Below are 27,438 nucleotides of genomic sequence, written 5' to 3' on the forward strand. Positions count from 1 at the left end.
GCATTCCAATTGAGAGATTTGGGACATTTGCTATTTTACTCTTGTTGCTGAGATGTTTTAAGAACCAAGAAGGCTGACACCAAAGCACCACCTGAAGAATGGTTAAGGGAAGGTGGCCACTGGGAATTTGTGACATAGCTGAGACACAAACTACTCTAGAATGTCTTCTCTACATGCCTGGTGTATTAGTCAGGGCTCGCTAGAGTAAAAGAAGTTACTAACTGAAGCTCTCTCTATTACAAAGGGAATTTATTTTAGAATGACTTTCAGGCTATGGTTCAGCCAATACAATGATAGCTGGCTATAATGGAAAGTCCAATAATCCAGTAGATGCTTAGTTCACAAGACTGGATGTCTCTACTGGTATGCAGTGTGTGCTGGAATCTTAAAGGAATAGGCTCTAATGCCAGTGAAGGAATGGATGTGCTAACAAGGAGAGAACAAGTAGAGAAAGAGTAAAAACTTCCTTCCTCCATGTCCTTCTTTAGGCTTACAGGAAAAGTGTTCCAGACTATATCTGATTAAACGTCAGAATTAAAGTTGTGATTTCCTATGTCAAAGATCCAGACTAGAAGTAGATCTTCCTACTTCTAGTAGGTTAAGCAGAAATTAAGCAGAAATCTCCCAAAGGTGTGCCCTGTATGTTTTGGTTTTAGTTAATATCAGATGTATTCATGTTGACAACTAAGAATAGTCATCAGAGTAGTATTCTGCTCTTTACTAATATTCATGAACAAATGGATCCCTTAGAGAGTGAAAGGAAGGAGTGACAATAATCAAAAGGTACATCTGAGTCAGCTATAGATCCCATGGTTATGATGATTTTTATTGGCCTTTTTATGGCCATGGATGGCTGAAATAGGAATAAATACCTGTCTGTCGTTTCCTGGGTAGTAGGGGATGAGCTAGAAACCCAGTGACAAGTCTCTGGTCTTTCTATACAATTGGAGAATAGACATTGAAATAAGTATGATATGTGTGGTGGTGACTGTGGTGGAAAGGGGTCCAAGAGGGACAAATGGGTCTCTTTGAAGAGAACGGGTAAAGGCCTCTCACAGCAAACATACTGGACCTGTCAGAAAGAGTGGGGTTCCTCAGGCCACATGAATTTGGACTTGAAATCCTCCAGACCACTTCTTGCTCACTCCATGTAGCCGCAAAAGGAAAGACAAAAGAGAAAAACAAAAAACAAAAAAAAGCCTAAAACTCTCTCTTCAACAATACGGCCTAGCGAAGACTTCTGTGGGGTCTTCACTATATACAACAAGTACAAATAATCCATTGTTTTCAAAGCAAAAATGGATTATTAGGATTTGAAGTTTATTGAGGGTCAAAGAGGCAGGGTTTGAAGACAGAAGTAACAGGTAATAAATCGTACTCCAGAGCCAAATCATATTGCAGAGCTCACCACTGACACTAGCATCTTGAGTGTGGGCACTGCAGTGTGTGCCATCAAGAATAATGACAATAGACAATGTGCCTGGTGCTGCTTTAGAAGCTTTCAACATCCAGGGCTCTGAAAATGGGATGCTGCCTCCCCAAATCATCAAGCAGAATGGACTCCTCCATTTCTCTAGAACATAAGCTCTGACATGCAGTTGATGATTCAGGCTTGTATTTGGGACCTGGTCTCTGTAGTAAGTGGTAGGGTTTCTGATAAGAACTCCTCCACCAAAACTTCTTTAAGATTCCAGCATACACTGCATACCAGTATAGTCATCCAGTCTTGTGAACTAAGCATCTACTGGATTATTGGACTTTCCATCATAGCAAGCTACCATTGTGTTGGCCGAACCATGGCCTGAAAGTCATTCTAAAATAAATCCCCTTTCTAACATAGAGAGCTTCAGTTTATAACTCTGTTACTCTAGTAAGTGTCAGCCAACAGCCCCTCCCTATGTCCACCCTGGAGCTTCTAAAAGGGGCTCTAATAGTCAAATTTACTAACTTTTCCTTTATGGCTTGGGCTTATTATGACTCATTATTTTAAATATTGTTTCATTGTTTCTTCATAAATTCTATTAAATTATTCTCCCTACAATTGAAATTTCACTTTGGACATAAAATCCTATTCATGGAGGGTCAATTTTCTTTGCAATAATCTGAAGTTTATATTTTTTGTTTTCTGGCTTGCTGTTATGACTCTTCTCGGCTGTCTACTTGAGACATAGTTGAGGAACTGACACAATCAGACTGGCTTGCAGGCATGCTTCTGGGCATTTTCTTGATTGCTAATTGATGGAGGAGAGCTCAGCCCTCTGTAGGTAGTGCCATCCTTAGGCAAGTGAGCCTGGGCCATAGAGAAAAGGTAGCTGAGCCGACTAGTAAGCAGTTTTCTTCTGGTTTCAAGCCCCTGTCTTGAGATCTTGCCTAGGTTTCCATTGATGATAGACTGTAACTTGTGAGGTGAATAAACTCATCACTTTCTTAAATTGGATTTTTACTTTTATTATAACAATAAAAATCTGTCTAGAACTTGCCATATTCTCAGGACATTCTCTGATGGTCCATTCTTCTCCTGCCAGCCTGTATCCTCTTTTTGTCTCCACTGTACAAAGTTCCTGGACACTGCAATCTGTTGCAATATCTATTCTGACAACCACACTTCACTGCTTATGTAACTCTATTATGGTATTTTGTTAGTGTGATATAACATGTTTCTCTAATATGGCATGCTTCCCTAATTTTCCCTCTTTAAAATTATCTCTGGATTTTCCTTCTTTTTCCACTTTTAGTATCCTATGACCCACAATAGAACACTTATGTCAGATTATTAAGTTCCACAGAAATGGGTGATTTTTTGTATTAACATTTTCCAATAGAAGATTTAGAAAAGCAAATTAGAACACTGTATGTGTTGGGTTGTGTCTGTGGGGGGGGGTTAGGTAGGCACTTACATCCCACAGCTTATATTTTGTGAGGTCCAATTTTATGACAACATGACAAAAGCTAGGATTCCAAGAGGAGGTAGCCATATTTCTCAAATTTTCCATATGATCAGGGTGTAAGAAAGCCTGTAGAGCATTTTCCTAAGTATTGTTTAACACGCGACGGACCAGCCCATTGTGAGTGGGGTCACCCCTGGTCTGTTGGTCCTGGGCTGTTTAAGAAAGTAGGGTGAACAAGCTGTTGTGAGTGAGCCAGCAAGCAGCACCCTCCATGGGCTCTGCATCAGCTCCTGCCTCCAGGATCTTGTCCTGTTTGAGTTCTGGTCCTGACTTCCTTCAGCTGTAAACAGTGATGTGGAAGTCTAGGTCAGATTAACACGTTCTTTCTCAATTTGCTTTAGTCATGGTTCTTCATTGAAGCAACAGAACCCTAACCAGGACACTGTGCATGTCAAAGGACATCATTCAGGAGTTGGCTCTCTCCTTCTACCTTTTAAGAGAGGTCTCTCTTGTTTCTGGGATGTACTGTGTATTCTAGTCCAGCTGATCTTCCAGCTTCCAGGCAATTTCCAGTTCTCTGCCAGGAGTGAAGCAATCACAGATGTCTGCCACTGTTCTGACTTTTAGGTGAATTCTAGGGTTGAACTCATCAGACTTGTACAACCAGTTTCTTTCTTACTTAAGCCATATCCTCTCCCCCGCCCCAGCCCCTACTGTATTTTAAAAGCAAACAGCTAAAACACCCAAACAAATGCAGGATTTTGGGACTCAGGATGTATGGATGTCTCACAATCAAAATGAAGATTTAACAGAGGACTTTCTGGTTCCTCAGAAGCCCCTCAGGTACCCCATCCAATGGCAATGTTCTGTCTCTCATCAGTAGCAACCACTTTGCTGAGTCTTATACTCACTTAATATCTGTTGCACGAATCTACTGCTGAATCCTCAGGCCAAATGGCAGGCGAGATCCTATCTCCAGGAATCCTCTGACTGAAAGCCTTTGAGTACTTAGCTTGAAAGGTTCTCCAGCTGAATAGCCTCTAGCTGAAAAGGGTCTAGTGCCTGTCTCCTCATGCCTTATATACCTTCTGTGCCCAGCCATATTACTTCCTTCCTAGCGCTGGGATTAAAGGTGTGTGATTCTCAAGTACTGGCATTAAAGGTGTGTGCCACTACTGTCTAGCTCTGTTTCTCTCCTAGACTGAATCAATCTCATGTAGTCCAGCGTGGCTTTGAACTCTCAGGGATCCAGATGGAGCTCTGCACCCTGAATGCTAGGATTGAAAGTGTGTGTCACCATTGCCTTGCTTTTTAGTCTATGGCTTGTTCTGTTCTCTGACCTTCAGGCAAATTTTATTAGGGTACATAATGTATCACCACACATCACTGTCTTCTGTCATCAAACTCTAAATCCTGAGTCACTTTCCTGTTCTTGAAGTTACTGTTTTTGTTTTCATAATACTCAGAACCCACACATTTCCCTTCTGTCTCCTTTGTCCATGACAGTTCATCTGAGATGTGGGAGAACTCAAACTATTTGGTATGTAGTTCCTCATGGTTTAAGTTTTGTGACTGCATACTCTATCGATGAAGTCTTACATGTCCGTCATATGTCCTGAGCACTGGCAGCTGAATGGGGATAGGGATCACATTGCTGGTATAACTCAAGTCCATAGGGTAGATGCTTTGCTGTTTTATGAGAAGTCCTGTAATTGTAGTTGGTGAACTTATTCAAAATTCACAAGACCAACAATAAAATTATTCAAATATTTAAACCTATAATTGACATCTGACATTTGGACTTGGACATTTTAAAGTCTTACAATGTTATTACATTAGAGATTTTTCTATATACAAAGAAGATAAAATAGTTCATGTGTTCATATTGATACTTGGGGTTCAAAGCCATGGCTTTGAATTTTGAATTCTCATTTCTCAGGGATAAATGTGTTAACAGTATCATAATATTAATATTTTTAGTTTTTAGGCACAGGATATGCATATAGTAACTGAGACAAGGCAGAGTATAAACAATCTGTGTTGTCTATCTAATGAAATTAATATTGTGTCAGTAAAGTGATGTAAAATTGTATATGTGGAAATTAGTATACACACGAATGTCTTTGATTCATCCTTGACTAAAATCAGAATCAGCATCCAAGAGGAGGCCACGCTGCTTCAAACAGGACTTACAGGGGAGTGTTAGGAAGATGGTAGTCCAAGTGCTTTGTGAACTGAAGGGGTGGTACTGCCATTCAGCCTTTGTCTAGATAGGGAAGGAAGATCTTAAGTCAATATTTATAATGCCATATGCCACAGAATATAACTGAATCCTTTATTCTACCTCTTGTCATATTATTGCCCCTAAGCCATGAAAGTCTCTTCACTAAAGTGAGCAATTACTTCCTCTAATATTTGAAACTGTTTTTAATAGTTTCATGACTACTCAAGAATGAATATTTGATAATAGCTTTTGGAATGAATACTATAAGGAACTGGGCTTGTTTATAGAAAGCTGTAAGCTACGTTTGCCATCTGGGACTGTTTTTGCCATGGATGTATTTTGCTTAGGTAACTGGCTGACTCTGATCTCACTGAACTGGCGTTTTCAAGTAAAGTTAAAAGATGACCTTGACCTGTACTCATAACAAATACTTAACTCTATGTCAACTTTTATATGAATTACTAGTGGAGACACATGAACTGTGGCCCAATAACTGTGGAGCCCACATGCTACTGGACTAGGCTCTCTGGATATGAGAGACAGTCGTTTAGCTTGAACTGTCTGGTGGGATCCCAGGCAGTGCACTCAGGATCCATCCCTGGTGCACAAATGGGCTCTTTGGAGCCCAGTTCCTATGGTGGGACAATTTTGCAGCCTTGGTGCAGGGAGGAGGGTTTTAGACCTGACTCAACTGAATGTACCTGGCTCTACTGACTCTCCATGGGAGACTTTGCCTTGGAGGAGGTGGGAATGGGAGGTGAGTTGTTGGGGTAAGGCTGTGGCGTAGGAGGATGGAGGATAGGCGTAATCTGTGGTTGGTATGTAAAATGAATAGAAAATTTAATAAAAAAATAAACAACTTCCTAGTATGGAGCCTACAGAAATTACTACCGGAAGATAATATGCAGCTTATTTAATTCAATCCCCATCTCCCACATTGGAGATCAATACTGTCTTTAATTCCAGTTCCTGGACATCTGACACTTCCACACAGATATATAAGCAGGCATGTAGCTAGAGTTTTCCTGCCTTGCCCACAGACAAGACAAATCTTTGTCACCCGCCAGTCCCACAGCCGCTCAGACCCAACCAAGTAAACACAGAGACTTATATTGCATACAAACTGTATGGCCATGGCAGGCTTCTTGCTAACTGTTCTTATAGCTTAAATTAATCCATTCCCATAAATCTATACCTTGCCAAGTGGCTATTGGCTTGCCAGCATCTTCACATGCTGCTTGTCATGGCAGTGGCTGGCAGTGACACCTTCTACCTTCCTGTTCCTTCTTTTCTCCTCTGTTAGTCCTGCCTATACTTCCTGCCTAGCCAGTGGCCAATCCGTGTTTTATTTATTGACCAATCAGAGTAATTTGACATACAGACCATCCCATACCGCAGGCAGAAAGCCAATACACATAAAAATAAAATTTTTAAACAACAAAATAAATTTTGTTTATTTTGTTTATCTGTGCAGTGGTTGTGCACGCTTTTGATCTCGGTACTCAGGAGGCAGAGGCAGGAAGATCTCTGTGAATTGGAGGCTATCTTAATCTATAGAGCAATTTCCATTACAGCCAGGGCAACACAGAGAAACTGTGTCTTGAAAAACTGTACAAGAGGAGGAGGAGGAGGAGGACGAGGAAGAGGAGGAGGAAGGAGATGAGGAGAATGAGAATGAAGAGGAGGAGGTAAAGGAAAAGCAGGAGGAGAGGTGATAGAGGAGGAGGTGATGGAGGAGTAGGTGAAGGAGGAGGAGGAGGTGTAGGAGAAGGAGGTGGAAGAGGTGTAGGAGGTCGAGGAGGAGGAGGGGGAGGAGGAGGAGAAGGAGAAAGAGCAGAGGAGAAAACAAGCCAGACTGGGTAAATGGCTCACTGGTTAAAGTGCTTTCCACACAAGCATGAATCCTACATTTGAAATCCAGAACCCATGTAAAGCTGAGCATGGAAGCTGTTGTATCTCTAATCCTAGTGCTCCTATGGTGAGCTGGGAGACAGAGACAAGAGAACCAATAGAAACACAGCCCACTTTTCCAGGCACACACAGTGGCAAACACAGTAAAGAGAACCAACTTAGATGGTTCAGCTGGTAAAAGAACTTGCCATGAAGCCTGATGACCTAACTTTGTTCCTTGGAACTTGTATAATGTTGGAAGGAGAGGATAGACTCCCAAAGCTCTCCTTTGATCTCCACATGCAAGCAATGGCATGCTCACACCTCTCCCTATACAGACTAAAAATACATTCCAAGGTGGCCCAGTCTCTTGGTAGAAGGTAAGAAGTAACACCTGAGGCCATCCACTGACCACAACACCCATGCTCACACTCACGAAAACACATATGCACACATATCACACACAAACACATATCACACAAATAACACACACACACACACACACACACACACACACACACACACACACACACACACCACAGTTTAAACCACAACAAAATTAACAAAATTACCCAGATCTCCTTCACTGTCTTACAACTCATTCAGACAACTTTAATATACTACTTGGTAGACAAATGAATTTTCAAGTTTGACACTCAATCCAGTGGCCCAGCAGAAATGGATCTAGACCAGAATATCCAAGTCTCAAGTTCTACTCATCTAGCCTTGGGAATCATCCAGAGCTGGAAGTCTGTATTCATGCTTTAGGAAAACACATTCTGGTCATCACTGCTCTGTATAAAGTCTTGGTCAATTCTTACCTCATCCCAAGACCTTCTCTTATTCTAGAATTGTCTTGAGCCCCATAACTGCGGCTATGACAATGCTGAAGTATCCTAGCACTGGTGTCATTGTTGGCCGGAGCTGATCTGAGCATCTTTAGCCCTTCTGAAATGGGAGCATCTATATAAGCTGGGCGTGTTTCATTTTGCTTGCTGTCTGTCTTCCAGGGAGATGGAAGCAGTGTGAGGTTTGATTTGTTGTCTAGTGCTCATGCTCAATGCTAGCATAGAGTCACTGTACAGTAAGCACTTTAAATAGACGAGTCAGAAGGAGGACATGGTGGCCCATGCCTTTGATCCCAGCACTCAGAAGGCAGAGGCAGGTAGATGTCTGTGAGTTTGAGGCTTACTTGGTCTATACAGCGAGTTCCAGGACAGCCACAGCTACATAGTAAGACACTATCTCCAAAAACAAACAAGCAAACAAAGAAAAAGTAAGTTGGAGATTGGATCAACAGTTAAGAGCACTGGCTTCTACTGCAGAGGATGAGGGTTTAAGTCCCAGCCACCATACTGTGGTTCAAACACACTCTTCCAGCCTCCTCAGGCACCAGGAACACATGCATAGATCAAACATACCTGCAGGAAAAACACACAAATACATAAAAAATGAAAAAATATTAAAAAAAGGAAAAAACAAAAATTAAAATAATATTCAAATGAATGACAGGGGCTTATGAAATGGCTCAGCAGGTAAAATGAAATGGCTCAGCAGGTAAAGACTTGTTGCACACATCTGGACACATAAGTTCAATCCCCAGAATTTTCTTAAATGTGGAGTGAAAAAAAATGAGACTGAACAAAGTTGTCTTCTGACCTCCACATGTGCTGATATACAGAATAAAATTTTGTAAAAATAAGAAAGAGAAAAGAAATTTTCAAAAAGGAACAGAAAAGAACTGTCAAATCAGATCGGAGGTATGGCTCTGTAATAGAGAACATGGAAGGGCCTGTTTTCATTCTCAGCACCAAAAATATTCACACTAAAATGTGGAAGAAAGTGAATTCATGCTCCAATTCCCCTGAATTTAGCATCAAGGTGAGGGTCCTGGAGCCCAGAAGACCTGACTGGAATCCCTGCCTAATCGTCCGAGGTCTCTATATTGTCCCTCATCTGACCTGGAGCCAGGATCAGGTGGCCACTTTGCTGCAGAATCCCCCTAATCAAGGACTACACAAACCTGAAGCCTCTTATCCTTGAACTTTTCATAAAGGCCCCTTCTCAATAATGCCAGAGAGGGTGCTTCATAGAGCTAGATCCAGGACAATAGGTAGTGACACTTCATCCCTTCTTCCCACATTTCTGCCCACAAACCTGGCCCCCAACACAAGAATCAGAACCAAATTCTTCTAGCATAGACCACTTTGATCAGCCTCTCCATTTCCTTTTTCACCTGTTTCTTGGTGAGGAGGGTTGGGTGGGATGATGGCTCCATTGCAGTCTCTGTGGGTAGATGAACACAAGTGAACTTGCATAGTGACAAGGCATAGAGGATGGACAAACCACCCTGAGGCTCAAAACAGAAAGATCATGTCTGGAACCAAGTGACAACCCAAACATATTGGGCCAGGCTGAGATCACTACTCTGGATCTTAGCTCTCCAGTCACTCTGTACAGATGTGGTTATGTAAGCAGTCAGGGATTTCCTCTGTGTCCCTACACATTCTTCAGGAGAACAAAGACCACCACTTCAGGCATATTCACAGAGGCACAGGATGCAACTTGGTCCAGAGCCCCGAGCCTGCCTGTTTTTTCAGTAGCCAGGAGAAAAATGGCACAATGCATAAGCACTCAGGTATTGTGCTCCAGCTCCTCTGCCCCCTGAAAGGGTCACCTAAAACCCACCTCCTCCAGGAAGCTCCCCATCTCCTGCCCACCACTCACTGTGCCTTCTACAGAACCATTTTTCCCTGTTTTACTCTGAGACTGAAGGCCAGCTTCCTTCTCCCCTTCTCTGGTCTCCAGACATTCTCCACTCTGTCTCCCAAGTAGACTCCTCAGTCTTGACTGCATGTCTAATGATGTACCCTATAGACACTGAAGGAATGCTCTAAGCCAGCTGTGAGATCCCAGGGGATGCCAAGAGCTCTCCAGGATACAATAGTATGTCCAGAGAAGGGACTGCTGATGTCATCAGGAATAGATTTTGCCACTTTGCTAATTCGTTTTCCCTTGACTGATCAGAAGCCCAGGTTCACTTTCCAGAAGCCTCTCTTGAAACAGCAGAATCTATTCAGTAACTCCTTTTTTCAAAGCCAGAGTTCTCTTAGTTTCATTAGAAGGGCCATAGTACATCCCAAGTGGGGAACTTAGCTATACAATCCAAACAGTGTCCAAGAATGTCTCATTCCTTCCTCAGTATCCCTCTATTCATCAACACGAGCAATTAAATACTATTGAACCACAGATGATACCCCAACTCCTTTCATTTAGAGTTCAAATTAGAATGGAGTTCAGACACTTATACTCCTGAGGAGTACCTTAGTATACTTTCCAATGCCCAGATTTGTTATAGGACTAGGAGTAGTCAAGTAATGTGTTGCTCTAAGTAAGAGATCCTGCCCAAGACCTCTGACCATAAAAGACTTTACAGGAACCACTCCTCTTCATCTTCAAGAGTGCTAAAGATGGTGTACAGTCTTCAACTGGGAGCCACAGCCTACAGAGCCCTTTAAAAGGGACTCAGTTTACTAGGAAACTACAAGTTTCTATTTCCTTTGCTTTTAAGGCAGTTAAAGGCAAATAGACAGTGCCTAGGCAGGGACTAGCCATCCCTCCCTGGACCTCACATCCTAGGTGCTTTTCCAGGAATGCTTTGAAGCTGGTTTTCTTGGTTCTAAAGTTTCTGGTTTCAAAGTAAAATATCAACTAACACTGTATGTCTCTCAGACAGAACAAATAAATAACAGTAATATGTTTACATGAGTTCATCAGTGGCAAATCCAGCCTAACTGAGGAGTGGGAAACCAGGACTGTGTCCTGGCCTCTCTGGGCCTAGACAGAGGGAGGAGCAGGCTCAGGTTAGACTCTTCTGCAGATACAGAATGAGGTGGAATGGATACTGACCAGGCTGAACAACCCTCCTGAGCTCCTGCAGGTATGGTTACAAGCAGACTCCTAGTTAACATTCCCAGGAGCTCCTGAGGAGGGCATGGCCTTTGTCTGACCTTCTGCACCATTTAAAGGTCAAGCATACATCTGTCCAAAGGATACAAAGTTCTTTCATTCAGCAGATGACAGGACAAGGAGCCAAGGACAGGAATGGTGACCTCCTGCCATAAAATATGTGACAAAAATAATGTAGAATTCACCTGAATTAATATCAGGGGCCTTCTGTGTGGTTTGGGGTCTATGTTATTGTTATGCAATAGCTTGAAGAGCCCAGTTCCTATATTCATTGGATTTATGATAATGGTGTACTTGGAAATGCCTGCAACCATCCTGAACAGAGGTCAGGGAGCTGGATTTACAGAGTAGAGGAAACATGACTGAACCAGGATTGAAGATTTGGAATCTGAGGTCCAGCCCTACCATGTACCTCCTGGCTGAACTTGGCTCATCATTTTCCTTCCCATGTATATACCTTAGGGGGATGGCCAAGGAGCACTGTCTCTGGATTGACGGTGCCTGCCTCAGACCAGCAGGTCACCAGTAGTCAAGCCACTTCTCTGCAACAGGAGTAAAGATCAGGAGATAGACAGGCCTTGAGAGTGTGCTTAGGCAGCAGGATCTCTGCACATGATCAGGAGATGGTGACTTTGCCACCTGCCTCCTTAGCTTAGTGCCCAGAAGAAAAGATGCCAATGGGGCTGGAAGTTCAGGGCCAGGGGCAGCCGTGTCCTTACCAGAACACTGGAAGGCAGGCTTCCACTGACTTCCAGAAGGGCTGGGGTTGTCCTCCACTCCTGGCTGAAGTCAACTCTTTCTTTTTCTTTTTCTTTTTCTTTTCCTTTTTCTTTCTTTCTTCCTTCCTTCCTTTCTTTCTTTCTTTCTCTCTCTTCCTTCCTTCCTTCATTTCTTCCTTCCTTTCTTCTTTCATTTTTTCTTTCTCTGTCTCTTCACTTTCTTTTTTATTTCTGCCTGTCTCTCTGTCTTTCTTTCTACTTTTTTCTTCATTTCTTTTTTGTTATTTTTGGTTTAGAGAGACAGAATTTCTCTATGTAGTCCTGGCTGCCCTGCAACTACCTCTGAAAACCAGGCTTGCCAAGAACTTAGAGATCTTTCTGCCTATGCCTCAAGAGTTCTGGGATTAAAGGTGTGGGCAACCAACCCCCAGGTGCAGTTCAAGAGTCTAAGGCTCTATGCTAGGACTCTGATCCTATAGGAAGGAAGCAGGATGTACATGCATTCTAGTTTGATGCCAAGGACAACTCCAGAACAGAGAGGCAAAGTGACAAACTAACCCCCCACATAGTGAGATGTAACATTGGGCTAGAATGCTCCACACAGAGAGACAGGGGACCTTTCTAAGTAGCGTGGCAGACAGAGGCTGTACCCAGGCTGCAAAGGTGTTGGTGGATGCTAGGATTCTGTCCTGGTGTCTGACATGTATACTCTAGCTTGTGCATGGGCTTCTTCCATTCTAACCCTCCTCACTTTTCTTTCACTTCATTTTGCTGTAGTTTTGAAGACAGGGTCTCACTGCGTAGACTTGTCTGACCTGGAATTTGCTATGTAGAGGAGGCTGCCCTGAGCTTCTGGAAATCTGCATGCCTCTGCCTCCTGAATTCTGGGATAAAAGGTGTCCATCACAAGGCCTGGATTTTCCTTTACCTTCGCTCTCTCTCTCTCTCTCCATCTTCCAACTTTATCTCCCCATTTTCTGGGCTATGTGGCTTTTAAAATGATGTTCAGTACCTCACAAGGAGGCAGGACCACAGATTACCCCACTGCTACACCTGGAGGCTCTTCCACTGTCTACCTTCTGTCAATCCTGGACAACATGCAGGCTGTTAGTCTATGTGGCCAAGTACAGCTTCAAGGACTAAAAGGACTTCACTGGCTCAGGGTCCATATTTTCTTTTTGCAACTCAAAAACTGTCTCCATTGAAAGGAGCTGAAAGAATGGAGAGAGCGAGGGCAGGATGCCTTAGTTGGACTCTGGAGACAAATAATCCATTCATTCTTTAAGCTATAGGTCGTCTACACTGAAAACCTACCACATACTCAGTCTTTCTTCCCAAAGAAAGCAGCATCAAAGAAATGGTTAGTTATCTTCTCAAAGGAGGCCAGCTCCAACACACTCTCCTTCATGTTGGCCAGGCTAAACCTGGTAATACCCAGGTGCTCACCCTGTGCAAGGGAAGATGATCAATTGTGTCTCAAGCCACTCCAGGAAGTTCAAAATGAAAGCAGGAGACATTATCCCAACACTAGAACCAATAGGAACAGCCAAGCAGCTGTTCATCGCACCACAAAAAGCAGGTGGTTTTTAGTGCAGCTCCATAGCCATTGGGGCTTGATGATCCCAAGGACAAGGAGCCTGTCTCTTGTCAATTGTATCCAGATGCTGTGCCACACAGAATTAAAAAAAATCTGAGTTTTAAAAGGGAATCCCTTCTCCTCTACTATGATCATTAAGCTGATACTAGAAACAGTTTAGCTAATTCAGGTCAAGGAAATGAGTCAAACATACAACAGATCCACACAGGACCGCCACTGTCAATATCTTAGCTTATGAGGGAGGGCTTCGTGAAGCCTCACCTGAGGATTTATAGCCATGTAGTGGTTGTTGGGGGTGAGAACATACATATTCTTCAATGGTGTAAACACTGGTGAGGTGCCCATGGTTCAGTAAAGAACCTGTCCCTCAACCCTACTGTTGTAAGCAGCCCTAGTGACATTCATTTTGTCATTTAAAAAATTCATTCATTCATTCATTCATTCATTCATTCATTCATTCATTCATTCATTCATTCATTCATTCATTCATTCATTCATTCCTTTGTTTATTGGCCTTAAGATGAGAAAGTGCAGCATTTCACTGTCATTTTGAGAAACCCACCAGAAAGGGGATTTTTTTTCTTTTTTGATTAGCGTGCCCTGGTGCATTTTAAGCACGCTCCAGTAGGTGGCGGTGTAGCGGGAGGTCGCACAGCAGCAGGTGAGAAGCCTCTCTGGACAGACCCCGGGGCAGAAGAGGAAGCGGCACGTGCGGTGCTGTACAGTGGCCAAGGGACAGCGGCTGCTCCCTGAGCCCTAAATCCAGAAGCGCCCGGGAAGCTGCAGCGACAGTGGTTTCTGTAGTCGGAGCCCGAGAAGGGCGCCCAGCAGCCGGCACCATGGTGAAGGAGCGGTTCCGGGAGACGGATGTAGCTAAGAAAACGGAAGACGCGGCCTGTGGTGGAGGCTGAGGTCCCGGGTCCCAGAGGGTTCCAGGTGAGGGACAGTTGTGAAGGGAGCGGAGAGAGAAGTTCCAGGATGGGATTTCAGATCTTACCGGGTCCCCGAACTGCGGCAGAGAAAGTGGGATGGACCGAGCAGTGTCAGAACGGGCGTCCTGAGCCAAGATGCCACCTCCCGAAGCCCCGCGCTGACTCCTCTCAGGAACTTTTCCCTGGCACGAGGAGACAGTGTGTACTGACCCGAGGTTGTCAGCCAGAAAGTGGGTTCACAGCGGCTAGGTGGCAGGCTGAGATCCAAGCTGCTGTTCCGGGCCCTCAGCTTCACAGTTAATTATTAAACCATAGACCTTCCTTATGAGTTTTCACTTTTTTCCCCCGTACCAGAGCAGGTTTATTATTAAAATAGCTGTATATGAAGAGTCACAGGAAGAACAAAAACGGTAGGCACTGTCCCTAGGAGTTTCTCCTCTTCAAAATACAGCTGCTCAATTCAAATGAATTCCCCAATGTGAAGTGAATGCCTATATATATTTACTAACTGTTTCTAGTACGAAGAGTATATAGTATGAAGAATGATTCAAACTGGACATACATATTGACATGGTGATACATGCCTGTAGTCCTGAGATTTTCAGAAGGCCGAAGTGGGGAACCGCTTGAACTTACAAGTTCAAAGCCAGCCTTTCAACTCTAGGAGATTCCAGCTCAAACAAACAAGCTAACAAGTAAACAGAAATCAAGGATGGCTCAGAATCTGCCACTGGCAAGTATCCTTAACATTTAAAATCATTTATATTGCATATATTCAAATCATAATTTAATATTATTTGTTATTTTAAATGTGCATTAGTGTTTTGCCATGGGGAGTTTCAGGTCCCCTGGAACTGGAGTTACAAACAATTGTGAGCTGTCATGAGGGTGCTGAGAGTTGAACTCAGGTCCTTTGGAAGAGCAGCCAGTGCCCCTAACTGCTGAGCCATCTCTCCGGTCCCTTATTTGGTTATTTTTAAAACTGCCCATTCTTTCTCACTTTTTCTTTGCTGTCCCCACAAATGAGGGAGGTAAACACCTGGCCTTTGGAATTCTTGGTATTCTGCAACTCTTCAGAAGCTGGCCACTTACTTTGATCCTTTAAAGCCATTGCCTGAAATAATCTGTGGAGTGGAAGCAAACTCATACAGCAACAAAACACTTCAAATTGCATTAACCAGCAATTCAACAATGCAGACTTAAAAAAAAAAAGGACTGAGATATAGTTAGTTGAAAATTCTATAAACTACCATATCTTGTTTCTAATACAACTATACCAAACACTAAGTAACTAAAAACATTATTAATAAATCCCATAAACTTTCAACACAGCATATATTAACATTCAGTCTTTCAGCAATGGCTTTCCTCAAGAGCTCCTCTTCTTTCTCCTCCTGGCTGTTTACCCCCCTAGCTTCCTGCTCACTCATTTTGAGAGCCAAAGCAAATTGTTCTTCTTCTGACATCTAATTTTTCTTTTAGCCAAACACTTTGATCTGTTCGACTGTTTTGTCTTCATTTTCTGCAATCCATTCTCCTCTTTTGTTTCCTCTCCATCACTATCAGAGATCACTATGAGTAGGTCCTCCAGTCTATGCTTCTTCTTTATACTGACACAACTGCTGGCTTCTGGATCCTTCTTCTCCAAGTTCTGGCTTTCAGAGGCTTCTTTAATTTTTTCTCTTTCTTCCTAGCATCATTTTTTTCGCTCGCTGGCAACTCTGCAGAGCGCCTCCTGAACTCTAGGGGTTCGAGAGCAGCCGCAACTCCTCAAAGTGAGGAACGTGCCAGGCAGTGCAAACTGCGAGTTTTCACTTTGTTTGTTTGTTTGTTTGTTTTAAAGGCAGACCTGTTCATTTTTAAGGAGCACGAGAGAGTTTTGAGGCCAGTGCTGAGCACTGAAGATTCCTCAAGAATGCAGCATTTGCTGCTTGGTCTATTGGAGAGTATTCACATCAGCCATGGTTGCAGCAAATGCAAGGACACACAGGGGATAATGGGAGCACACGTAATGTGGTCTCAAACATACCTGCAGGAAAAATACCCATATACATAAAAAATGAAATATTAAAAAGGGGGAAAACAACAATTAAAATGAGATACAAATGCAAGTCGGGGCTTAGGAAATGGCTCAGCAGTAAAGAGTAGTGAAGCAGGAGCTCTCACAAATTCTTTCTGAAGTCGGAGATACCCTGGTGTTGAGAGATGAAGGCAGGTAAGTAGATAGATAGATAGAAGGATGGATGGATGGATAGATAGATAGTACATAGAGAGTAGATAGATGGATAGTTAGAATTATAGGCCTATTATCCTGATGAACCTATAAATACAAATTTTCAATAAAATATTTGCAAATCAAGGTAATGATCACATGAAAAATATCATCCACTGTGGTCAAGTTGTCTTCACCTCAAACATGCAAGGATAATTCAACATACACAAATCCAGGACACCTTCAGTGCAGAGCTGTTGTTCTAAGTAGCTCCAGGTGTCCAGGATACCTCGCCCTCTAGGGCTGAACTGTCTCCAGTTCAGCCATCACAGCTGGGCTAAACACCTTCAGGGCAGAGCTCTTGTTCTGAGTAGCTTGAAGTGTCAGGGATACCTCGCCCTCAATGGCTGAACTGTCTCCTTGCAATTTCAGCCTTCAATTTACTAACATTTGATGCTGAACTCAGGACACCAAACCTAGAGTTTTTGCAGTTAGCTTAAACAAGCCACAAAGGAAAAATTGGTAAATTAGACTATTGAAGCCCCTGTGGTGGTAATCTAATTATACTGAAATGTGATTTTGATTGTATGTTAATAAATAAAGTTGCCCGGGGGTCAAAGCTGTTGGAGCCATTGCAAGAGTGTGGCGGTGGTGGCACATGCCTTTGATCCCAGAAAGCCAGCCTTTAATCCCAGGGAGTGGTGGTGGAAAGCAAAAGGATATATAGGGCATGAGGACCAGAAACTAGAAGCATTTGGCTGGTTAAGCTTTCAGGCTTTGGAGCAACACAGTTCAGCTGAGAGCTATTGGGATGAGGACACAGAAGCTTCCAGTCTGAGGAAACAGGACCAGCTGAGGAACTGGTGAGGTGAGATAGCTGTGGCTTGTTCTGTCTCTTTAAATAGACGAACAGACAGGAAATAGAGCGCTCATTCGGGAAGCTGGGACACCGCAGGCGGAAGGGTGAGATTTTGGCTCTGAGCTCTGACCTCTCGGCTTTCTCTTTAAAAAAAAAAACTGCATAATGCTCTTCTAACTTTGAATTTTCTGAATGCCAATGAGAAAGGAACAACAGCTGCAGAGAGACATTGGATAATATTTTTATGTCTTCCTAAATGTTTGTTTCTGCTTTTCTCTAAAGATTTAACACTATTGGTTTTCTAATAGTCCCAGTTCAATTAAAATTTAAAGCTGACTTTGGAGTTGGAGAATGGCTCTCTCCTTCTTTAAAATCAAGCATGTTGTTAAAAGGAAAATGCAAACTCCCTGTATCATGCCAGAATAAGAGCCATCTTCTGCTATGGTACAGGACAAAAGCAAAATTAATTAAGGGACTATTCTATTACTAATCTCAACTCTTTGATTCTATTCTGATTCTTTAAACTTTTCTTAAAGTATGAATTTTATATCAAAATTTACAAGATTAACATATAAAGATATATAGATATATATACATTTTATACTTTGTTAAGATATGAATGGTCATATAGAGTACTAACTAATTCTAGAAAAAAGGCTAGCTGCATATATATGTTTTTGTGTTCGAGTCTCTTATCAGTTTTCTGCAGGAAATCATGGCCAGGCCTAACATCAACTGAAGTCTCCAGAAAGAAGATGGGGCCCCACAACAACAACAATTCCACGTGGACAATAATGATATCATTAAGCTGACAAACATCATCCACAGATCAGCTTTGAACTACAAGGTGCTCAGAGCATTCTTTCATGATAAAGAAAACTTCACCCATACCCAGCAGGAAGCAATTTTAAGACTACGTCGCCCACATTCCCAAAGAGGTGGTGTGGGGTGGGTGGTTTTTTGGTCTTTTTAATGGGTTTTGGGTCTGGGATAATTTTCAGTATTTAGGGGGGCTGGTTACAAGTTATTGTCAAGGGTTAAGAAAAAGGCTAAGCAAAGGAGATTAGATTTAAGGTTCTTGTTAAAAAAAAAGAGAAAGAAAGAAAAGAAAAAGACAATTACTAATACTTTACATTGGTTTGAATTGTTTTATATTGTATACAAATTTGAAACTGATATTGTTAGAAAATGCTATATGTATATTTCTAATTGTATTTATACCATTCATTTAACAATGTAATACAAATTTCTGATCCTTGAATGTTATTATTACCAACTACTAGGATATAAAGAAATGAAAGTTAGTAGTTAGACATTTCAATAGAACTTGTAGTCATATTAGATATGTTTTAAAAATTGAGCAGAGATGTTTTAGAAAGGTCATCTTCAAACCCTTCAGAGATCTACAGAATATGGCATTTAAAATGTTTTAATAACTTAGAAAATTTTTCTTTTTGAGACATGTCAGCTCCTGGCAGTACTAATCTACTTCAGAGAAAATATGGGCATTGAAGAAACTGCATATGGAGTCAACTTTCCTTGTGGCAAAAGTTAGCCACTGGACAACAAAGTATCCTCGAATCAACAGGACAAAATGGACAGACAGAACACGAAACAATGGACTACTGATTCTTACCAAAACAAGTGTGGTTATGGCTTTATCAAAAGGCATCTTCTGAGGCCAGGACAATATGGCCCCATCCCTGAAGTGGCCTTCGCATCCGGAAAAGGTACGGTGCCCTTTTTTTCGAAGGCAGCTTAACAGGCAGAGGGCCGATGGATTCTGTTGTACAATGGAACAGCAGCTGAAAGCTCATGCCTCTCAAAAGTAGACTGGCATTTAATAAAGGGATGTGGAGAAGAAGGGGATGCTGAGATGAAGCCATATATACACAGCCAAGAAGAATGGACAGCTGAATTTAAAAACTGTCAACAATTTCCAGAATTTAAAATCCTGAATCATGACAGGACACTAGTGGAATTCAGCTGTTTCTGGTACATGGACTGCTCTCACCCAATGTGAGATTGAACTGTTGACCTTGTGTACATCCTACTTCACAAATGAGTCTGTCAGATACACTAAGCCTATAGAAGATGATGCCCCAACACTGCGGAGAAACCTCAGGTGACTGCCCAGGCAGCTGGCTGTTTCTGTCAACTCACAAATTTTTTGGAAGTTGCTTGCATGCACTTCCTGTTTTTTATTTTGGTTAGCTAATATTATTTCCTTCTTGGGTCTCTGAGGGAGTTGAAGATTAGTTAGTTATGGTTGAAGATTAGTTACTTAGAGTTGAAAATTAATTAGTATAGAAAGTGCATTAGATACATCTTGGATTTACCAAAATAGGATAGATAATGGAATTATTTTCTCTAATTTGTCCAATACCTGTTTAGGTATTTATTATTTGTATATATTGTATATAGTTATTGTACTTTTGTATATAGTTTTTCTTTTGTTAGTCATAACCTTTTGCTTTTTTTTTCTTTTTATTAAAATAGAAAAGGGGAAATGTGGTGGTAATCTAATTATACTGAAATGTGATTTTGATTGTATGTTAATAAATAAAGTTGCCCGGGGGTCAAAGCTGTTGGAGCCATTGCAAGAGTGTGGCGGTGGTGGCACATGCCTTTGATCCCAGAAAGCCAGCCTTTAATCCCAGGGAGTGGTGGTGGAAAGCAAAAGGATATATAGGGCGTGAGGACCAGAAACTAGAAGCATTTGGCTGGTTAAGCTTTCAGGCTTTGGAGCAACACAGTTCAGCTGAGAGCTATTGGGATGAGGACACAGAAGCTTCCAGTCTGAGGAAACAGGACCAGCTGAGGAACTGGTGAGGTGAGATAGCTGTGGCTTGTTCTGTCTCTTTAAATAGATGAACAGACAGGAAATAGAGTGCTCATTCGGGAAGCTGGGACACCGCAGGCGGAAGGGTGAGATTTTGGCTCTGAGCTCTGACCTCTCGGCTTTCTCTTTTGCATTATTTCTGTGTTTCTTATTTAATAAAACGGTTGGTTACATCAATAAGCCCCTTCTAAAGACTGCAGTGTAACATGGGAAGGAGCTGTTGGCTGACAGCAACTTGGCCATCCTTCCAGTGTTTTGATGGAGAGGTTCCTATCAGAAGACCTACCCCTTACTACAGAGACCCAAATACAAGCCTGAATCATCAACTGCATGCCAGAGCTTATGTTCTAGAGAAATGGAGTAGTCCATTCTGCTTGATGATTTGGGGAAAGCTAGATTCCATTTTGAGAGCCATGGATGTTGAAAGCTTCTAAAGCTGCACCAGGCCCATTGTCTATTGTCATTATTCTTGGAGACACACTGCAGTGCCCACACTTATCATGCTAGTGTCAATGGTGAGCTATTCAACATGATTTCATTCTGGAGATTGATTTGTTTTTTATTGCTGCTGTCTCCAATTCTGCCTCTTTGACCATCAGAGAAACTTCAAATCTTAATAAACCATTTTGCTCTTAAAGCAACAAAAGATTTATGACTGTTGTTTGCAAAAAAGACCCCACATAAATTTTTCCTGGGTCTTCCAATTTAAATAAATTATTCTTTCTCAGAATGCATGAAGTGAGCAAGATCTGGTCTGGAGGTATTCAAGTCCGAAATCATGTGGCTCTTTCTGACAAGTACAGTGTGTTTGCTTTCTTCTCTTTTCTTTGAAGAGAACCCATTTTCTACCTCTTAGACCCTTTCCACCACTGTTATTACCAGACATAGCCTAATTATTTGAATTTCAAATGTACAGTTATAGAGAGAGACCCCATTGTTTTGTGTCTGGGTATCTAGCTGATCCCCTCCTACCCAAGAAAGCAAAGACTGGTATTTCATCCTATTTTAGCCACCCATGACCAAAAAGAGGCCAGTAAAAATCATCATGACCATGAGATCTACAGTTGATTTAGATATGATTTTTAATTATCTTCACTTCTTCTTATCAAGACGAAGGGAGCCATTTTCTCATGAATATTACTGAAGAGGGGAATAAGACTATGATGACTATTCATGGATGTCAACTTGACTATATCCGGAATTAACTAACAACCAAAAATAGAGGGCACACCTGTGGGAGATTTCTGCTTATTTTGAAGTACGAAAATCTACTTCTAGTCTGGACCTTTGAGGTAAGAAGTCACACCTTTAATTCAGATCTTTAATCCAGATATAATCTGGACCACTCCTTCTGTTGGAAGCCTACAGGACATGGAAGAAGGAAGCTTTTACCTTTTCTCTACTTGCTCTCACCTTGTTATCACATCCATTCCTTCACTGGCATTAGAGCCTATTTCTTTAAGATTCTAGTATATACTGGACAAGTTGAGACATTCAGTCAAGTGGAATGAGCATCGACTGGATTCTTGGACTTTCCATTCATAGCCAGATATTGTTGGATTAGCTAGAGCACAGCTTAAAAACCATTCTAACAAATACCCTTTCCAAACAGAGATTCATTTTATAACTTCTGTTCTCTAGAGAACCCTGGCTAATACACAGGACACATAGAGAGGATATTCTAGAGCAGTTAGGGCCTCATAACAGTCTCAGCTCACTTACAAATTCCCAATACTCACCTTCCCTTAACCTTAGCCTTTCAAGGTGCTTGCTCACATCAGAGAAATCAACCCTCCTTCTACACATCATCCTGATATAATTCCTTGACATGCTTTATTTCTCATATTATTGGTTATGGATGTTAAGGAGGGGAAGAGCCATTTTTAGGCAGTGCTTATGAAGTGAGTATTCAACTCCCCATGGGTAAAGTAGTGAAAAGATTCTAATGAGGCCGACAGAAATCTCTAGCTTTGGAAGGAGGAGGTACCGAATGGCTTCCCCTGTGTCACAGGAGAGACTCCTGGATAGGAAACCTTAGCTTCTGGTCAGTTCATGGAGAACTAATTAGCAAGGAGGCAAAGGCTGTGCCCCATGACATCAGGAGACCCTTTATTGGACATTCTATTGTATCCTGGACAGCTCTTGGAATCCCAAATGATGTCACTAGTATTGTAACAATGACAACATTCTTTAGGAAATATGTTCTGTGACCACATGCTTTGCCTGTAGACATGTCAAGATTGAGAGGTCTATTTGGGAGAGGGAATGGACAACATGGAGACACCAGAGTGAGGCAGAAGGAAGCTACTCCTAGGTCTCTCTGAAAAACATGGACAAATAAGTGGTCCTGGAGAAGAGGCAGTGAGTTCTGGGAAGGGGCTTGGGAGTTTTCTGGATGTTTTTGGGCTTGAGCCTTCCAGGGCTAGGACTCAGGAACTGGGAGCTTCTGGGAAGCAATAGGCCTATCCTGCTTCTCTGGGTTCCTAAAGAGCAGACCCAGATCAAGCATCCATCATGATTAGTTTGGCAGATTCAGGAATTGACAAGGCTGAAGCTGCTTTGTTGGGTACCCTCTTCTTTCACTCTGAGAGGGAAAGGAGGCACAGAGAACTAATGAGATTTCTGTACCATAACTGTGTTTCACATTCACTGGAGTCCTTTAGTTGTGTGCCAGTATTAAAAAGGAAAGGAGAGTACCCTGGCAAAGCCATAGGTTCTGATACTTTACATCATAATCACTAGCAGGGCAGGATCCACCAAGTGCTACTGACTTCCAAGGATCCCTAAACTTTTGAGTTCCCTGCTGTGTGTGGTACACAGATCAGTTCCACTGTTAGATTCATTGGACCTAGAATGAGACTGTCCTCTTCCAGGTAGCTCTGAATGTCCTGGAATGTCAGTGAGGATGGCTTTGTGAATCTGGTGACAATGTTCTACCCCTGCCTGGCTTCTCCATTAACATGAGACTCTGAAGCATAGAGCAAGTCACCTGGGCATCCCTATACTGCCTGAGTGCTTATGGACAGTAGCAATTTTCTCCAGGCTCTGAAAGCACATGGCTGAGGGCTCTGAAGCCAATGTGCATCAGCTGCAACTGTGAGTAAGCTCTAAAGAGGGTGTCCACTGTGTCATATTGTCTTTATCTACCTTCAGGGACTACAGAGGAGGCACCATCCCAAATCTGCAACTTCACTCAGCTGTAGCAGCAAATGAAAAAAATAGAGAAACTCACCATCCGGCTACATAATATGACATGCAGGAGAAATGAGCTTCATGGAATCCTCACCAATTACATCAACAAGGATTTGAACCACAGGTAGTCATTATGCCCAGTTCTCTGCTGACCATCTTGACACCACAGTATCAAGCCCACTTTTCCTGAGGAACAGGAGACTGTAAATCCAGGATGTCCTGATGCCTAAACTAAACTTCCTGAGTGCATTCAAGATGCAGAACTTGGAACCTGGGTAGGAGTGAAATGGGGACACAAACTGTTCTGCTTCCTCCAAATGAAAAGCAGAGCCTGTGGCCTGAACCAGAGTCTGAGGATAGGGACAGTAGTGTGTGAGCTCTCAACATGCCTTTCAAGAGGCCTTGACAAATGTTGGCTTGTGGGAGATGCTAGGTCCTGTTAGTTTGTTGTGAGTCTTTGTACTTGACCAGCAGATGATTGAAAGCACCTAGCAGCAGCTAGGGGTGCCTCATCCCATTCATCCATCTCAGTTTGTGGCTGGAAGATCTGGAGGTCATTACTGCTCCTGTCTGGTCTTACTTATACTCCAAGACAATGCCACCTCCCTATAGTTATTGGGGATCTTGATTTCATATGGTGTGTGTGTCTGTGTGTGGGAGCCCGTTCTGGGGTTCCTCGTGGCTTTACCCAGCAGGTCTGAATAGAGGATGATCAGGACCACAGGCCTGAGTGCAGGTGTCTGAGATGGTCTGCACTTGCCTGTGCTGTGGAGGAGGTCTTTTGCTCAACCCCTTGGCATCTGTATAAATACCCTGGGCCAGAGACAGTCGGGGCCCGTTGGAATAGGTTCCAGCCCCTCTTGAGGCTATCCTTAATTTTCTGTGTGTTTATCTCCACGAGATTCTCAGCTATAAATCCTTCTATCTAATATTTCCTGCTCCTCACACTCAAGAAAACTCTGGGGAGCTTTGGGGTTGGTGGGTAAACACCCCACAGAATGGTGCCATGAACAGGGACTAAAGAAAAAAGAAGAGGGACTAGAGAATAAAAGGGGGGGGCTAAAAAAAGGGGGACTAAAGACAAATGAACAGGGACTAAAGACAAATGAACAGGAACTAAAGACAAAGAAGTAGGGACTAAAGATAAAGGAAAATAATAGTTTTATTACAGAGTTTTTGGTGAAAGTACGGAGTCAGCCCTGCCAGTAGGAAGGCATGCCGGTGTTATGGAATATATATATATATATATATATATATATATATATATATATATATATATATATATATATATATATATATTATTGAGAGGCAGGGGTTTTATCCTCGAGAGGAAAGGAAGGCAGACTGGAAGGATGTCAGATGCTGCAGCGAAAATCTCTTCCGTCAAAATTTTCTATCTTCTATCCCTTTCTGAGTTTCTATCTTTGAAAAATAAGTATAAGGTATAGGGTAGTAATATAGTGTAGGAAAAACTTAGAAGTGTAAGTTCGTGTAGGAAAAAATAAGTAAGGCAACTAGACAGAAAAACTCTTCAATTTTCTAACTTGGGGGCTATAAATGCAAACTGGGAAAAATCTTTGGGCTTTACGGGTAGTAAAAAAGCTCTTCTTTGAGCTAATGGGGAAGGAAAAGTTTCCTATGGAAGCTTTTGACCTGGGGACAGCTGAAATGCTAAGTCCAAGCAGCAGGAGAATGTGTTTTCTCCCTGAGGCAAAAATGGGGGTGTAAGAAGTCAAAGTTTAAAGTTGAAGTTTTGGGAAAAGTTGGTCTTTCTCTCTTGGGGGAAAAAATCTTTCTCTTAAACCAAAAAGCTTTTCTTGGAAAATTTGGGGGAAAAAAATCTCTCTAAAGCCTTAATCTTTCTCAAAAGCTCTCTTAAACTTAAAAACTAAAGACTTTAACTTTCTCTCTCAGAAGGACAAAAATTAGAATCACCTGAAGATATTAGTATGGGGACCACCTGTGATTAGTTCTAAGGGAAAACAACAAACCTCTTAAGACAGCAAAACCAAAGTTCTTTCAGCCTTTAAAAATCCTCCCTGCAATGCAGGAGGCAGGGACAAGTTCCTAAAAACCTCTCCTAAGCTTTGTCTCTTCAAGCTAGTAAAAGACAGTGGGTCAGAGTACCTGAGGGAAGTGCTTGGGAGAGTGTGGGTGAAGAGCTACATAGAGCCCAAAAGGCAGGAAACTTTGCCTAAGAAAAGCAGAAAATCCAAGCTTTTCAGTTACAGCTGAGCTGAGGCATCAAGGGTTTTGTTTCTGAGTGAGCATTTCAGAATGAAAAGGTGCTCCTAATCGTCCTAATGCAAAGAATCCCCTGAAGCAATGCAAACTGTTTGCATTGTACCCTAGCTTCTGACCAAAATCCAGAGGCTACTGGCCAGTGTCTCTGAGTTGGAGTGCATTTTAGGGATACTAGGGTTCCTGCAGTTATAAACTTCCTGGAGCACAGAGCTGAGGCAGGAAGGTGCAGCACCCAGGGGAAGATTGCTAATGAACAAACAAAACTAAAGCTGGTGGGAACAGCACAGTTGTCCACTTTCCTACAAGTCTCGGGTTGTTAGGTCCACAGCTACAAAAAGAAATCTGAGAAAACTTTCCTATCAGAGAAAGGACTTTTCTGGGAAAAGAGTAAAGCTGAACTGTGTCTGAAGCAGTTGTGCTGCCGAGTCAGAACGCTGTCTGGGGAAAGAGCCCAGCCAGGGCAGAACAGAACTATCCAGGAGGAAAGCTTTCTTTTCTGTCAGAGAAAGCACCTCTTTGAGAAAAGCTTTGTTTCAACTGACTCCCTATGAGATGAGGGAGTGTAGCCCTGAGGGGTGATTGCCTCTGGCTTAAGCTCTGTCCTTGAGCACCCAGACAAACAAACGGAATCCACTGGGGGACTCGGCCAGGTGAAGGCCTGATGAGGCAAAGCACCTGTCCTAATGGGAGTTTAGAAAAGGCAAAAACCTCCCTTGTTAGATTTTCAGTCTGTATGCAAACCACACAGACCCCGAAAGCAGAAATGGACAAAAGCCCCTACCTACAGTAGCAGAGAAAGCCACCATTGTAGTGTCAGAAACTGTTTCTGGGGGAGAGGGGATAAATTGAGACCAAACTGGGAACTGTCTGGGAGAAAGACTCTGAAGAAACAGAGAAGGGACATAATCCTCCCCAGAAAATATATGACCTGAAAAAGCTGCTAGAATTTGAGGCAGATTCAGGGGGAGAAAAAAAAGCCCCTACCTCCAAAAGCAGCTAGCAGAGGTACAGAGCCATAGACAGATACCTGTAGCTCTGCATCTGGGGATGAAAGGAGCAAGCAAAATGAGAATAAGATCAGTGGGAGAAAATCTCTCTGAAAGAGCTATGGAAAAGCTGCTGTACATGGTTTTGTTTTTCACTCACTGGCTAAAACAAACACAAGCCCCTATCAGAAATGCCAGCCTCAATTCATGCTAATGAGGCAGGTGTGGTTCTGATCCTGGGCCAGTGTCAAATGAAGGAGAGACATCTGTTGAAGCCAGCTGAGGAGAGAATAGGAATCTTCCAATGTGCCATAGCTAAAAATGTGAAGTGCTTGTTCAAATCTCCCCTTGCAAAGGCAAGAGACTTTGTTCTAACCTCCCAGGCAAGTCTAGTAAAAGAGAACCAGTTGACTCTCAGACCCGAAAAGAACTATGGGAAACCAATGATATAAGGAAAATGATATAGGGGACTGATATGGGACTGACATTATTATGGACTAATATAAAGGAAATGCATTCTGGGAAAGGTAGTTTTTCTGCTAAACATGGTGACATTGCCCTGAAACACTTTGGTCAGCTCGAAAATAGGTTCATGGTAAACTTAAAGTACAGCTTTTAAAAGAATAAGGAGGAAAATCATCTAAGAGTTTAATGTCAGGTCCAATGAAAAATTGAAAGGATACGGAACTAGGTGCTTCACGGTTTGTGGGTGGATAAAATGCCTTATTTACCGTAATAGCTGTGCTAAGTTTTTACAGTAGCTGGATGACAAAATGCTACCTTTAAGAGCAAACAAGCCACTTTAATATCCTTAAAACAAGGGAAAGCAGTTTATACACTGAACGATGTCTTAAATATGAAGAAACTTATGTTGAAATTAAAAA

The 27,438-nt window shown here is 42.3% G+C and overlaps 1 protein-coding gene across 4 annotated transcripts in view; it reads left to right on the top strand.

Moving 5' to 3' along the window:
* Positions 1–14,085: 14,085 nt before the first annotated feature.
* LOC121826487 (disks large homolog 5-like) overlaps positions 14,086–27,438 on the top strand; it is a 77,255-nt gene continuing 63,902 nt past the window's right edge. For 2 of the 4 annotated variants that reach the window (XR_013042161.1, XR_013042162.1), the window contains exons 1-2: positions 14,476–21,424; positions 23,286–23,448. The gene's annotated coding sequence lies outside the window, so the exon portion shown is untranslated. The other 2 variants (XR_013042163.1, XR_013042164.1) reach the window with 2 other exon arrangements.

The sequence above is a fragment of the Peromyscus maniculatus genome, chromosome 9 (assembly GCF_049852395.1).
Source record: "Peromyscus maniculatus bairdii isolate BWxNUB_F1_BW_parent chromosome 9, HU_Pman_BW_mat_3.1, whole genome shotgun sequence".
Lineage (NCBI taxonomy): Eukaryota > Metazoa > Chordata > Mammalia > Rodentia > Cricetidae > Peromyscus > Peromyscus maniculatus.